Here is a 16,093-nt window from a genome sequence, read left to right as displayed (position 1 = left end):
CTTTGAGGGGGCGTATCCATATATACTACTACCCCCTCTGCAGGAGTTCAGTATCTTCTGACTCCAGCAGATGCGAGTAGGGGAATCAGGCTTCCCCTCCTTTTCCTTTTTCTTCACTTTCTTGCTTGATTATGGCTTGTTGTTGTCTTTTTCTGGGGATCAAGTTTGTATCAAGTTTGTATTAAGTTTAAAAAAAAAAAAAAAAAAAAAAAGGCAGAGTTCTTTCAACTTCTGGGGAGTGGCTTATCTTCCTTGTCTCTTCTCTGCGGCCTTGCTGTTTATTTCTCGTTGCAGCCAGGGGTAAGTTTGTTTTTCCTTTGTAGTTTTTTCCTTCACAGCTCAGCCCCCGGTGCCCGCGAAAGCCGGTGGAGCCGGCCTCTTCGCTCTTTACTCCCTCACCCGCGGCCATTTTACAGCTCCTCATGGGCTGCTGAGCCATTTAGGGAAAGATGTCTGGGGCGGGTCGTGTGGCCGGGAAGGCCCCCCCGCGGCACCCTCTATTTTCGGACAGCGGGCAGTGCGGGCTGACCGGGCCCCCCCGCAGCGGCGCTTTTGTGCGCGTGGCCCCCCCCCCCCCCCCCGTGGCTTTTTCTTTTCTCCTACAGCGATCCCGATGCCGCGGCCGTCCAGCTGTGCGGCCTGCGGAGACCCGGGGTCCCGGATTTCCCGGGAGGGCATCTGTGCACGATGCCTTCCCGGGGGGGAAGGTACCTCACAGTCCCTGACTGATTTCTCTTTTTTGCCCGGGCGGCGCGGGCCGGCCACTCCGCCATTTTTGGCGGGAACGGCGGCCATTTTACATTCTGAGCGTCCTGAGGCGCAGGCCACAAGGGGGAACGGATCCCTGGAGGACTCTACCAGCGGGGGTGTTCCCCCGATTTTGGTGCAGGAACCAAGCACCCAGAGCCAGGGAGCAGGAACCATGCCGCCCCCGAAGCGCACCCGAGCAGGCCGGGGTTCTCTCCGGAGTTTATCCTGCTCATCCATACCGCTTATCTGCAGGAGCTGGAAGCACCTGTGGGACCCCCCCCAACCCTCCGGGAGTGGGGGCCTCCCGCCTTCCTACCCGGGTCCGATCCACGCCCGCGGCAGTGGGGGCGGTGCCAGACCCAGCGGGACATGGACTTGACCTCCCGGACGGGGGACAAGGGGACGGCACGCAGGAGGGGGATGATCCGCGTACCCTAAGCCTCTTCCAGAGGGAAGAGCTGGACGACCTCATCCCGCAGATCATCCAAGAATTAGATTTGGATCCGCCACCAGACCCGCCTGCCCCAGTAGCTCCCGCTGTCGTCACTTCTTCAAGGAAGGGAGATCCTGTCCTGGCGGCACTCCGGCCGAGGGCTCGGGCTTTTCCCATTCATGACTCGTTTTTACAACTTCTCACCAGGGAATGGGACACCCCGGAGGCCTCCCTGAAGAGCAGCCGGGCTATGGAAAAGCTGTACCCGCTCCCTGAAGATTTCTGGATCTCATCAAGGTCCCAAAGGTGGACTCCGCAGTGTCGGCGGTCACGAAGAGGACGACTATCCCAGTGACGGGAGGTGCGGCGTTGCGGGACACACAGGATCGTAAGTTGGAAGTTTTCCTTAAGCAGGGTTTTCGAGGTCTCACTCCTCACGTCTCAGAACCTGCCGTCCGATGAGGCTGCCCAGGCAGATCGGCTAGAAGCCGCAGTGGCGTATGGGGCGGACGCCTCGTACGACCTTTTTCGGGTCCTCGCAAGATCCATGGTTTCGGTAGTGGCAGCACGACGACTACTGTGGCTACGCAATTGGGCGGCTGATACGTCCTCTTAAGTCGAGTCTGGGCTCTCTTCCCTTCAGGGGCAAGTTCCTCTTCGGGGAGGATTTGGACCAGATCATCAAGTCCCTGGGGGAGAACGCTGTTCATCGGCTGCCGGAGGATAGGTTTCAACCATCCAGAGCATTTTCTTCTTCTCGGACCAGAGCCAGAGCGCAACGGCGCTACAGGGGATACAGACAGGCGGGCTCCCGGTCATCCGCCCCCAGGTCTCAGCCCTGGTCGCACTCCTTTCGCAGGCGTCGGCCCGCACGCACTACTCCCGGAACCGGGAACCCCTATACCAAGTCTTCACAATGATGCCAGTCTCGCCCACTCCCCTGTCCCCAGGATTGGGGACCGACTAACGTATTTCTACGCGGAGTGGGCACGGATCACCTCGGACCAGTGGGTCCTGGATACCATAAAACACGGCTACGCATTGGAATTTGTTCGCCCCCCCGCAGGGAAGGTTCATCTTTTCCCCCTGTGGCTCGGACCTCAAGAGAGGAGCGGTGCTGCTGACTCTGGACAGACTCCGGGAGATAGGCGCTATTGCGCCCGTGCCCTTCAGAGAGGTGGGCTCGGACCACTATTCCATCTATTTCGTCGTACCAAAGAAGGACAGTTCCTTCCGGCCTATCCTAGACCTCAAGGAAGTCAACAAATCCCTTCGAGTCGTTCGGTTCCGCATGGAAACGCTCCGGTCAGTGATTGCGGCGGTGCATCGGGGGGAGTTCCTCTCCTCCCTGGACTTAACGGAGGCCTACCTGCACATTCCCATCCGCCCAGACCACCACCGTTTCCTTCGTTTCAAAATTCTGGACCAGCATTTTCAGTTCACGGCTCTCCCGTTCGGATTGGCGACGGCGCCGCGCACCTTCACCAAGATCATGGTAGTCGTGGCGGCAGCTCTCCGGAAGGAGGGCATCCTGGTTCATCCTTATCTGGACGATTGGCTCCTCCGGGCGAAGTCATTCGATCATGGACGCTCAGCGGTGACTCGAGTAGTACGGTTTCTACATTCCCTGGGATGGGTAGTGAACTTCTCCAAGAGCTCCCTCATGCCCTCGCAACGCTTGGGTTTTTTTTGGGGGCGACCTTCGACACCCTACTGGGCAAAGTTTTTCTGCGCCAGGACAAAGCTCAATCCTTGCGGGATCACACACGACGGTTCTCTGCGTTACCAGAGCCCACCTCCTGGGACTATCTGCAACTCCTGGGAGTGATGGGGTCCACCATCGACCTTGTACCTTGGGCTTTCGCGCACATCAGAACCTTACAGTGGGCGCTCCTCTCCCGTTGGAAACCAGTATCGCAGGACTACCAGATGATTCTCCCGCTCCCGCAGAATGCCAGGGACAGTCTGGGCTGGTGGTTGGATCCGCCGAACCTGGCCCGTGGCGTGTCCCTCGATCTGCCAAATTGGGTGGTGGTGACCACCGATGCCAGTCTAGCAGGCTGGGGTGCAGTCTGCGATCGAAGCGCCACGCAGGGGACGTGGTCCACGGTGGAGGCGAAGTGGTCAATCAACCGTCTGGAAACCAGACCGGTCCAGCTAGCTCTGCGACATTTCCTCCCGCTTCTTCGGAACCGGGAAGTCAGAATCCTATCGGACAACGCTACCACCGTGGCCTACATCAACCGACAAGGAGGCACGCGCAGCCCGCAGGTCGCGCTCGAGGCGGCGCTGCTGATGCAATGGGCGGAGCGTCATCTTGTCCGGCTAGCAGCCTCGCACATCGCCGGTGTGGACAACATCCAGGCGGACTTCCTCAGTCGTCAACTGCTGGACCCCGGAGAGTGGTCTCTCTCCGACAAAGCGATGCAACTTCTCGTCCATCGGTGGGGGGCCCCCCACTTGGATCTGATGGCGTCTGCTCTCAACGCCAAGGCTCCACGCTTCTTCAGTCGCCGGAGAGAGCGCGGCGCGGAGGGAGTGGATGCCCTGGTCCTCCCGTGGCCGCCACATCTTCTGCTCTACGCTTTTCCACCATGGCCCCTGGTGGGCAGGATGCTCCGCAGAATAGAAAGCCATCAGGGGACCGTGGTTTTCGTCGCCCCGGAATGGCCCAAGCGACCCTGGTTTGCGGACCTGCTACAGCTGGTGATCGACGGGCCAATCAGGCTGGGGCACCTTCCCCAGCTCCTACATCAGGGCCCGGTATTTTTCGAGCAGGCAGAACTCTTCTGTCTTGCGGCCTGGCTTTTGTGAGGCGCCGCCTCCGGCGTCGGGGCTACCCGGAGGCGGTAGTATCCATGCTATTGCGGGCACGAAAGACATCGACGTCGGCGGCCTATGTTCGAGCTGTGGTGTACCAGCCAGGCCACGAGACCCGCTAAGGCTTCTGTACCTCAGATCCTTCAGTTTCTACAGGCAGGGGTGGAAAAAGGGCTCGCCTATAATTCACTACGGGTTCAGGTGGCCGCCCTTGGTTCGCTGTTGAGCGATGGGGGCTCTCTTCTACAGTATCCTGACATTGCTCGTTTTCTCAAGGGTGTCAAGCATATGCGTCCTCCGTTACGGGACCCTTGTCCCTCCTGGAGTCTTAACCTTGTGCTTCGCTCCCTGTCGGGACCACCGTTCGAGCCGCTGCGCAGCGCAACGATAAAGGATCTCATTCTCAAGACTGTATTTCTTGTGGCCATCTGTTCCGCTCGACGCATCTCGGAGCTGCAGGCTCTGTCGTGTAGAGAGCCCTATCTCAGTTTCTCCGACTCTGGAGTTTCGCTTCGCACCGTTCCCTCCTTCCGAAGGTGGTTTCTGCATTCCATGTGAACCAGACGGTGGAGTTGCCGTCCTTCTCTTCCTCAGAGCCGAAGTCTCTCCGTCTCTTGAATGTCAAGCGCACTCTGCGCCTCTATCTGGAGGCTACAAATGAGTTCCGGACCTCTGACCATCTCTTCGTACTCTGGGCCGGTCCTAAGAAGGGGTCTCAGGCCTCGAAGTCTACCATTGCCAGATGGCTGAAGGCCGGCATTGCTGCTTCCTACATTGGGTCGGGTCGGACTCCCCCACCCGGAATCATAGCGCATTCTACACGTTCTCAGGCGGCTTCCTGGGCGGAGGTTCGCTCGGTATCCTCGCAGGAAATTTGTAGGGCAGCCACCTGGAAATCGTTACACATGTTCTCGAGGCACTATCGTCTGCACCTCGCCTCTTCAGTCTCTGGACACTTTGGCGAGCAGGTTCTCCGAGCAGGCCTCGCAGGACCCCACCCGATTTAGGGAAGCTTGGGTACATCCCACTGTCTGGACTGATCCAGGTACGTACAGGGAAAAGAAAATTATTACTTACCTGCTAATTTTCGTTCCTGTAGTACCATGGATCAGTCCAGACGCCCACCGCGTTTGGGTTCTTGATCCTGCTCAGCTCTGCGCTACTTCTTGCTCGCAGTGTTCTGTGTCTTCACAGTCGTTTCTTTTCGCTGTTTTTCACAGCTCCCTACAAGTTGGTAGGATGTTTGCAGTTACTTGTTGCGGTTACAATTGTTTTCATTATCTGTTTCCACAAACTTGATCCTTCGGGGGTTTCTACTCTGGCTTTGATATACTCGATACTGAACTCCTGCAGAGGGGGTAGTAGTATATATGGATACGCCCCCTCAAAGCTTGTGCTGACTCCATCTGCTGGATTGGGGACATAACCCACTGTCTGGACTGATCCATGGTACTACAGGAACGAAAATTAGCAGGTAAGTAATAATTTTCTTATATATGTTGCTCTGGAATAATGCATGCACCCCAGGGTTAGAAGTGACATAGTGCACCCGAGGCTGCATGAGTTATTTCTGGGGTCACAGCTTACTTTCAAAGAACCGGAGAGAATTGCTGTGTCTTCCATCAAGATCTTCAAAGATTCTCCAGTCAAAGCAGCAACCAGTGCTACTGATCTCCCCTACATCTCTTCATTCCTGTTTTGTCCTGGTCATGTGGATTCACACTTTGTCAGACTATACTGGTTTAGTATGTGCCAGTAGTCAATACTACTGATAATTTATCAATTGTTTACTAGCTAAAACTAATATTTAACTGTCCTTACTACAGCAGTCATGTTGTCGTCTTACTACAGCAGTCATGTTGTCGTCTTATTGACAAGATCTGATCTTTTTTTATTTGATCCTTCTCAGCCTCCTCTCCCATTCTCCTTTCCTCATACAACATGGCTTATATCTGCTGCTGCTAACAAATACTTCCCCCCTCTTTCCTTTTCTTTGAGTCAAAATGTATTTTGACTTGAACGCAGAAAGCCAAATCAGCCACCTTAACGTTTTTCTGCTGAATCATGCCCTTTTATTTGAGAAAATCTGCCATTGATTCATGGATCATGGTCCTTTTTGGCTGATGGAGTGGGAGCATCAGTCTAAATCCTTCGGTACGTTGCTGAGGAGCACCATACCTCATACATGGTGGTGGGGTTTGGTTTTTTTTATTTTTTTTTAGTTTTAATCTCTTTTTAAAAGGAACTTAGAAGGGGTGGCAAAACAGTCATTTGAAAATCGATGAAGGGTAAATCTTTTTGCCGTTTAGCTGCTGTTTAAAACAACAGTGCCCCTTGGAACGGTGTCTGGAACAGTTAATGCTGCTTCCCTTACCACGGCTGCCCTCATCTCCCCTCACACACAGAATTTTTCTATCTTTGCTGTCTTTCTTTTAAGCACATTTCTCAATGCGAGAGCACCCAGTGATGGTTGATTTGTCTGCACGCATGTTCTAGCAATTGTCATCCGGTACGGCTCTTCCCTGCTAAACGGTGGAGGGGAATCTCGAGTTTGGATTGGTCCATTTTAGGGACCAACTGAACTCCAAATGTGCAGATAGCTAGCAGATGTAAAACAAAATGGAGAAAGTAATGTTTTCCTTTAGTGCACAACCAGGCTGTGACATTTGTTGTCAGAGGATGTGGTCAAGGGGCTTGGACAGGCACACGAAAGAGAAGTCCATAAACAATTATTAGTCAAGTATACTTGGGGAAAGTTGCCATTTATCCCTGAGAGTGAACAACAATGAATTTTATATTTACTGTTTGGGATTGGCTGTGAATTTCCTAGTGACCCGGATTGGCCATGGTCAGAGACTAGATTCTGGGCTTGATGGACCTTTGGTCTGACCCAGCATGGCAATTTCTTATGTTCTTAATGTCTGTACTTCTTTCTTTTCAGCCAGGGCTTCTGCAGCTTCTCATTCTTTTTCAGAAGCCATATCTAAAGTAAATCCTTCAAATATTTTTAAACTTAATTTCTACTAATTCTAAGACTATGGGAGCGAAGGAATTGGTTGACTGGATTACTTACCCAGGGACGTGAAAGAACAGTATGTGTCTCAGGTTTTCCTAAAATTAACTGAGTATATGGCACTGCTATTTTTATAGTCATGGTATAATGCAATATGTCAGTTGATGCTTACAGCTGTAGTATGGCTGGGAACATAAACCAAATGGAATCGGGCCAGGGACTGGCTACCAAAATAGTTCTTGGTATTCATTCTAAAGTATACGAGAACAGACTTAAAGATCTAAACATGTATACCCTAGAACAGTGTTTCCCAACCCTCTCCTGGAGGCACACCTAGCCGGTCAGGTTTTCAGGATTGCCGCAATAAATATGCATGAGATTGATTTGCATACCCTGGGTCTCCAATGTATGCAAATCTCTCTCATGCATATTCATTATGGATATTCTGAAAACCTGACTGGTTAGGTGTGCCTCCAGGAGAGGGTTGGGAAACACTGCCCTAGAAGACCGACTGGCTGTGCAAGACCGACCACAGAACTAAAAGATAAGTGACAACAATGGCGTTATTTGTGCTACCATCAACGCAATAACTTGGAAGTGGACATTTAAAGAGTTTTCATCACTGAGGTACCTAATGATTTTTGAAGCCTCTTTGTAGGCTCACAGACACGATAGCTGAATCTCTCACAGCATCGTATGAAGGTACACTCAGACTTCAAATTGACATCCATATAACAGGTCATGTATTGCTTAGATTTGGTTACATGTTATATTGTCCAGGGTCTTTATAACCTACCCTATAAGAAAGGCAGGATAAGGGAGATATGGTAAATAGTGCAGAGGAGGCAGACCTCTTCAATGGAAAGAAGGTTCTGGAACAAGGGATCATTGCTGTGGGTAGGTTAAATGGTGGTTATGATATCATAGAATACACAACACCCTTATTTATAAATATTGAAGTTTTTACTTATAATTCTGAGAATAAGCAATGAAAGCATGCAAGATTAGATTTTGCATTAAGAATATATATACAAAGATACTTCCTCGCACAGTTTCTAGTGTGAGTCTTATAGATCTTGGAAAATCAGAAACACAGCACTGGAGATCAGGAACAGGTCATCAGACACTTTAATATCCAGCAAGCTTTTCTTCTGAGCTGTTCTTTCTTCTGATCTAACCAGTCTGTCTTGACTTTTGTCTTTCATGCTAATTTTTGTTGACCTGTGTCCTAGTTTTTTCTCAGGGCTACTCCCATATGTTCTTGTCAATTTGTTGAGGCCTCAACTGCCTGTGCTAATCATATCAGTAACAGTTAGCTGTGGTTAGGTTGAGGTCCTGTTTTCCCTGATATCTGCACAGTTAGCCTCATGAGTAACTGCTCGTTAATATATCTGATCTTGTAACCATGTGCATTTTCAGAGGGGCCCAGCCAAGCACGTAACCCCCATTACGAGCAGAAGGGCTGGGCCCAGAGAAAGGGATAGGTCGTGGAGGGGCTTGAGGTAGCTGGTACAGCAGCCATTTGCTGAAGTGCTCGGGAAGTGTGCGCTGGCAGTCAGCCGGTGTGCATAAGTTGCTTCTGCTCCAATGGAGTAGTAAGCAACAAAGCAAAAAAAAAGGAAAGGTAGGAGACAGGGTTTAGGGGGTGGAGAGGAGAGGAAGAGGGAGTGAGTATGGGTAGGGAATGTGGGGATGCCTGATTGCGTTGCCGAAGCATAATCTTATAAAATTGATTCTGCCCCCCCCCCCCCCCCCAAGCTGCCTGCAGATGTGTATGGCCATGGGATTTTAGAACATGTGTGCGCATATTATAAAATCAGTGCATCCATGTGTGTGCACCGGGAAGCGCGCGCACACCTTTTAAAATCTACCCCTATGTGAATTCAGTGAAGTATGGGACAAGCACAGAGAATCTCTTAGGAAGTAGTAGGGATTGTAGAGCTGAGTAGGTGATGTGGATGGGCTATATATGCATACGTGCAGATATGTGACTGAGCTGTGCCCCTTATCAGATGGGTCCATGACTGCTGTCCTCCCTGTCACTGGTCTAGGTCTGTACTCTGGTGATTGTGACCTCTTTCCTCTGATACAGGGTCATTCCTAAGAATATGAGGTTACCAATATAATTACCTTGTAATCTACCAGCATCCAGTCATTAACTATTGAATAGTGCACCCCAGGTTCCCTTTTTATTATCTATTACCTGATGCAAAGCAAATGTTTTAAATTGGATCTTACTTTTGGTAAGGGGGGTAGTACAGTATTAGTGAGGGAATAGAAGGAAAAGAGAAGGGTATCCTACCCAACCTTTCCCTGATCTCCTGTATAGTCTTGTAACGGCAGAGATATTTCAAGTTAACGTGCACAGATCAGTAAAGATGTATTGAAAAGAGTTTTTGGTTTGCTAAGGTGGTCATACTTGGCTGGATGTTTATGGTTCATGTACCCCAATATTATTTAGAACATCCTAGTTAAGTGGGGCTGAAAAGAAGGCCTTAGCATGCTACGTTTAAAGGCCTGGTTTATTGAGTAATGCTGATTGAGCGGTATTGCTTTCAGCAGTGGGAGAGAACTTGAAGCTGTCTAGAGTTTCTGAACACTACTTGATCTCTCCATTTCTTGGGATGCTTGACCCGCGTCCATCTGCTGCAAGAAGCATTGCCTTGTTAATGCAACTTTAGCTGCATCTTATGCACATAAGCTGGGCATGTTTTCCTGACTCAGGCTTAGCAGTGATTGATTACTTGCTGTGAGCACATTTAGCAGAAATATTGTTTTGACTTAGCAGTTTCCTCTTGCTCCTTTTGGACTTCCAGCTGAATTGGACCCAGATCTAGGATCTGGTGCCATGAGTGTTTATTTGCAATTGCCTATGGATTCCCCCCTATTTTATGTTTCCTTCCTGACCAGTCATGATAGGGACCATCCTTCAGGGCTTCTTCCAGAACTCTCTAATCATGGGCCTTTAATCCAACCACTAATTGTCATGGTGTGATGACTATGACTGTTCCTCCTTCCTCTCCCCCCCCCACTCACCCAGGGGACTGTGAATGCTGCCTCCGCAGCATCCCTTGCTGCAGCCCAAGCTGACCCAGAGAGCAGAAGACCATAGTATTTGCTATTTTGACTAAATATTATTTCATACTTTTCAGTTAGTGAGTTCAAATCATGTTACAGCAGTTCAAGGTTACATTCATAGTCTTACAAATAATATATGACAGATCAGTTTTATACATTGATAGTCTAATAAATAAAACAAGATAATAAACACAGGTCAATGTCTCAAATAGGATACTAGGCACAGGTCAATGTTTACATTCATAACTTCATAAACAAGGTGATAGGTACAGCATTGCTGCAGGCCGGTAGTACAAGTTCTAATAGCTCAGTTAAGTCATAGATATCAGTAATTCATAATCATACAAGTAGGTGATAAGACAGTGTTAGAGCAGTTCTAACAGCATGAATAAACGAAAGGGTCAGGGAGTATTGATACATGAGATTACATCAAGGTATGGATACCTACTTATGTGTAATGGGGAGGGAGTTTAGATTACTGCTCAAATTATGGCGGAGCCAAGTCTTAAACAATTTCTAGTTATTGCTCTCTGTATTTTTAATTCAATTATCAGGGCTTTCAGCCTGCCAACAAACTTGTCTGCAGTTCTAGGAAGAAGTACTGTACTTGAAGTTTTTTTTGGTTTGTTTTTTTAATAGTATCTGCATTACAATTAGGAGAGCTTCTATATAGAGCTTTAAAATATGAATGTACTAGATCGCCCCTATTTTGTATCTAAAATAAGGCCTCTTCCCCCCCCCCCCCCCCCAAGGGGCAGCAAAGTTTATGTATAAACTTTGCATATGTATAAAGACTGCCTTTTTATCACTCTAGCCAGCAAGGTACCAGTGGTGTTGCAATGTTCATAGTATCTTTGTTTAGTATATCTTAGTGCCACCTCTATTCTACAAGTTGGAAAAACTCAGACCATCCTGAAGTTTAGTTAGCTTCTGCAGTGTTTTGACTAACAAATCTGTTTATGTTCCATTCAAGCTTGGCTATCTGGTTTTTTAATTTGGATCTGCTCAGGCAAGGTGATCTCTTTTTAGAACAGCTTTCAGTTTGCAGTCTCAAAGAAGGATTACACCCAATTGGGCTGTGAAAAGAATCAAATTCAGAAATAGTTTGTGCACCAAGTCCATGAAATCTTTCTTGCCAAGTAAGTGCAGATTCAATCTCTAAAGCCAGGTAGGCCTAGAACAATCTGTTACATGTAAGGAAAGTGAGAAAAAATGATCAGAAATATGACAAGATAATATATTGCAATGAGAAATGTGGCTCAGTAAAGTATCTGAATATACAAAGGCATCCATCAACTATAGTATATAGTAGCACTAGAGAAGGGCAACCAAAATGATAAAGGGGATGGAATAGCTCCCCTATGCGGAAACGCTAAAGAGGTTAGGGATTTTCAGCTTGGAGAAGGGGATATGATAGAGGTCTATAAAATCATGAGGACTAGAACAGGTAAATATGAATCAGCTATTTACTCTTTCAGATAATAGGACTAAATTTATTTTAAATGTGCAATTTGAAGATAAAATTATACATTTAAAACAAATCAGAGAAAATTCTTTTTCTATTAATGCACAATTAAGCTTTGAAATTTGTTGCTGGAGGATATGGAAGCTAGTGTAGCTATGTTTAAAAAAGATTTGGATAGGTTCCTGGAGAAGTCCATAAACTGCTATTAATCAGGTTAACTTAGAGGATAGCCACTGCTATTACTGGCATCAGTAGCATGGGATCTTCTTAGTGTTTGGGTACTTGCCAGGTTCTTATGGCTTGGATTGGCCACTGTTGGAAACAGGATGCTGGGTTTGATGAACCCTTGTCTGACCCAGTATGGCTAGTTCTTATGTTCTTAAAGGTCTGATCTTTTGCAAGTCCCAGCCTATATTTCATTCCAGAACATTCTAATTTCATATGAAGTCAGAAATAGGAGTTTTTGCTTGACTCTAACTTGAATATGAAGAGCCAACTCAAAGCTAGTAAAATCTGGATATTACAAATTGACTTGTATGCCCTTGAGATCTTTACTTTCTCCATCCAGTTTTCAGTCAGTAATGCAATCTCTTCTGCCAACCGTTGATTACTGCAGTGTCCTGTTAGGACTCTCAGAGTATCTCTTAAGGGCCCTACAAGTCCTTTTGAACTCTGTTGCTCGGTTTATCTCTTGCTTGAATAGGAGGGAATGCATTTCTCTTATCCTTTAAGACTTGCATTGGCTTCCCATTGAACAGAGAATCTAGTACAAAACTGTGTTTTTAATTCACAAATTGCTTAAAATGGACTGTTTTGCCTGCATTAATCAACTTTATGTCTAGAACCTGGACTGAAATTTTGACAGTCCTTCATTCTGCCAAGTCCTCCTCACCGAATCTCTAGAGCGATTATTTTTTGTTGCTGGTCCTGTGTTTTGGAATTCCTTGCCTTTGGAGTTGAGAACTATTGAGTGTACTAAAACCATTAAGAGTCTGCAAAAAAAACCTATCTATTTAGATTGTTGAAGAACTGACCACTCTTTTTTTATGTTCCATATTGCTTTGTTTTAGACTTATTTTACTTATTGTTTTTATTTTATTCTTTAATGTACATTTAATGTATGTTTATTGTTAGCCACCTAGAGCTGTGTATGGGCGGCTTATAAATGTCTTTTAAATAAATACATAAAACAGAAGTTAAAGAAATAATGTATAATACTAGTCTATGTTAAACAAGTGCTCTGATATAAAGTAGAGCCAGCTAACTCCACTCACTTACATAATAAGAAACATCATCATCTGGCACTAAAATACCAGTTCATTTTGTTGAATAATTACATATAGGCATAGTAGGACTGCCTGATTCTTCTTTTCTTTTTTTTTTTTTTTTTCAGCACTTTGATTATTCTATTGCCTGTGCCAATGAGGAAGATGTTTTTTTTGTTAGTATACAATCAAAGCTCAACATTTTTTAAATAGATTCATAAGGTTCCCTACAATTCAATTATTATACAGCTTTGGTAGCTACAGAGACCTGGGGCAGAGCAGCTTAACTTTGTCATCCTTATCTTCCCGAGCTAAATGTTCACAATTAAGGCAGATTCAGCTACTGCTGATAGGTTGCCTTGAAGAGAGGAGACAACTCCAACCTAATGGCACTTTGCAGCAATTCAGGTCTAAGCAGGGCTGGAAAATTATTTTGAAAACTTGGGTGCCAACTCAAATGTTAACAGCTAAGGTAAAAAGCTTTTTTTTATTTTGGTGCTTTTTAAACTCTCTGGCTTTTCTTTGTATGTGTGTTTGCTTAATTTTTTCTTCTTTTCTCCCCCTCCACTCCCCTGCGGTGCTGGTTTCTGGGTGCAGCCCAGTGCCAGGGGGCTGTCTCGGGTTGTCTCTCCTTGGTGCAGTGCAGAAGAAGGGAGCTGCCCCAGGCTGTGGGTCTGGCTCCTCCATGTAGCTCGGCTCTTGGTGGAGCCTGAGCTGCCGGCAGCTGCTCTTCTTGAGCCTTGGACAGTGTTCCCAGAACCTCTCCTGGAGAGCGGGTTGGGAAACACTGATGTAGGTCAGTGCTAGGTGTCATGTAACAAATGTTAGACACTCAGGTAACTGGTATTTTCTCCAGCCCTTGCTATAAGTGTGGATGATCTTGAAGCCTTAGTGATGGCAACCATTATTGAACACTTATAGTTGGGAAATGGTACAAGGAGTTAGTGACTTGGTAAGGTCATAGACAGATGCACATGGTTGGCTTTCTCTCTGTTCTAATCATTGCCGAATGCATTGATCTTTTTAAAAAATGTGTATTTATTATCCATTTTAAATGCAAAACCAAGAAAATGCTTCTTGTACACAAGTGCATTGGGGGCGGGGGGGGGGGGAAACTCCAAAGGAAAATACATAAATATTTCAGGATAAAAGAAACATCATTGATGCTATCAGCCCACCAAATAGTGGGGGTAGGGAAACAAATCCAAGAAATATCAAACCAGAAGGCGTGATTTAAAAAGAAGAAAAGCCTATTGGGCCACCAATGAATTATATCAGGCCCTGGAAGCTTGAATAGGAGCAGCAGAAGTGGATCCTGCATCCCTTTATTACTCAAAAAAAGCCACAAGCTGGGAAGGTTTGTAGAATATAAATCTTACAGGTACAGGTCTCTCTTCAATGCTACCCTCAATAACTACATCAGGCCTCTCTGAGACTCCTGCCATCATAATGTCACGCATCTGAAAACCCTGCTGATGCTTGGGCCTGGTCGTTTCACTCCCTGACACTACATGCTCTCAGCTCTGGCTCAAGATGCTGCTACTTTCCCTACAAGGGAGGCCCAACTCATCTCGCCTTCACTCACACTTACCAGTGCAGACTCTGTATCTGCTCCTCTGGACACTCCAGCACTGATGTCCATGTCGGGGGAACATCACCGTCCAACAGTGGCAACACTGAAGGGGCCGTGGGCTACAGTGGCTGGAATATGTGGCATTCTGTGCATTAAAAAAATCAAAATTACTTTTAGATCCCTGCCCTATTTAACTTTTACTTAATTTAAGAGGATTTTGTTGAACTTTTTAGTTCTCTTATCGATTTGTCTCTGTCAGAAGGTACATTTTAAAACCATTTATAATTTGAGCTATTGTAAAGAAAGATGATCTTTCTTTGGATCAAGCCTCCAGTTATAGACCAATTTCTAATCTGTTATCCTTAAGCAAGTTACTAGAGAAAGCTGTGTACATCCAGCTAAATGGTCATCTGCCAACCCACAGTTGTCTAAATGCCCTTCAATGTGGTTTTAGACAACATCACAGTGCCGGGACACGTGTTTATAAATGATCTATTTTGGTTACTAGACTGTGGTATTGCTATAATTGCAGTGTACCTTGGCATTTCCTCTGCACTAGATTTTATTGCTCAGGCTAAGGCATTTGGGAATCATTGGAACAGTTTTTTGCTGGTTTGAATTTTATTTACAAAATTGTCGGCAGCAGGTCAAATTTGGATCCTCTTATTCCTCATGGTTTCCTACTGGTGTTGGAGACCCTCAGGGATCCATATTATCACCTACTCTTTTTAATACTTATTTACAACCACTGTGTAAACTATTAGAATTTTAATGTTTTATTTTAGATTTTATACTGACAATATTCAAATGTATTTTCCTGTTTCTGATTTTTACATCAGTTCTCAATCACATTACAGTTTCTCTATAAGCTATTTTTAATTGGATGTCAGAAAATGCATTAACAGTGAACATTGCAAAATCAGAAGCTCTTTGGCTCTCAAGAACTGAAAAGCCAGCTACTTTTGTTAATCTCTCTCTTAAGGAGGCCCAGCCTCTCGAGGCGGGGGTCTCATAACTGGGCAGGCATGCTGCAGCCAGTGAAAGGGGGGTGGACTGGCAGCCAATGGGACCCCCCTGGCTGGGTGGGGGGACAGGTGGCCAATGGGGTACCTTGGCTGATTTAAACTCCTGCTAGGAGCCAATGAGACAGGAAGGCGTCTCAGCACTCAGGTACATTAAGGGGTGGGATAGGGAGTGGTGGCACATTAGCCGATGGGGGACTAGAGAGCACCCCACAGCGCAAAAGGGCTTGGGTTTGGGGGTGGGGATTTGTCACAGCCTATGCGGATGCAGGGCCCTCACCAGTGCATAGGGGGATGTTTTGGTGTCGGGGGGAGGGAGAAGGGGAGAAGCTGAGCACCAATGATTTTGCATAGGGGGAAAGCTTGGGAATGGCTATACGCAAAACATGGCGCAGACCGAGATGATGGCCGGTCTGGGGGTGGACCAATGAAGGCCTGGCATAAATAAATAAGTGTGGCCAGTAAGGCCAGGGGTGGGATGAGGCGGCAGCACACTGTACAGAGTGGCAGTGGCTACAGTGGCATTCATGGAGCGGGATGCCAAGGGTGTACCACCTTCACGGAGCGGAAGGCTGGAGGGCTGCCGCCTCAAACAAATGGAGGGGTGGGTAATAGCATGTAGTTTTACCGGTGGGGGCATAGGCCAGCTTTATTTTCGAATGTTAAGCTTGCTT

This window comes from Rhinatrema bivittatum, chromosome 8 (assembly GCF_901001135.1).
Source record: "Rhinatrema bivittatum chromosome 8, aRhiBiv1.1, whole genome shotgun sequence".
Classification (NCBI taxonomy): domain Eukaryota; kingdom Metazoa; phylum Chordata; class Amphibia; order Gymnophiona; family Rhinatrematidae; genus Rhinatrema; species Rhinatrema bivittatum.
The sequence above is the reverse complement of the archived record's forward strand: the minus strand, read 5'-3'. Positions refer to the sequence as shown.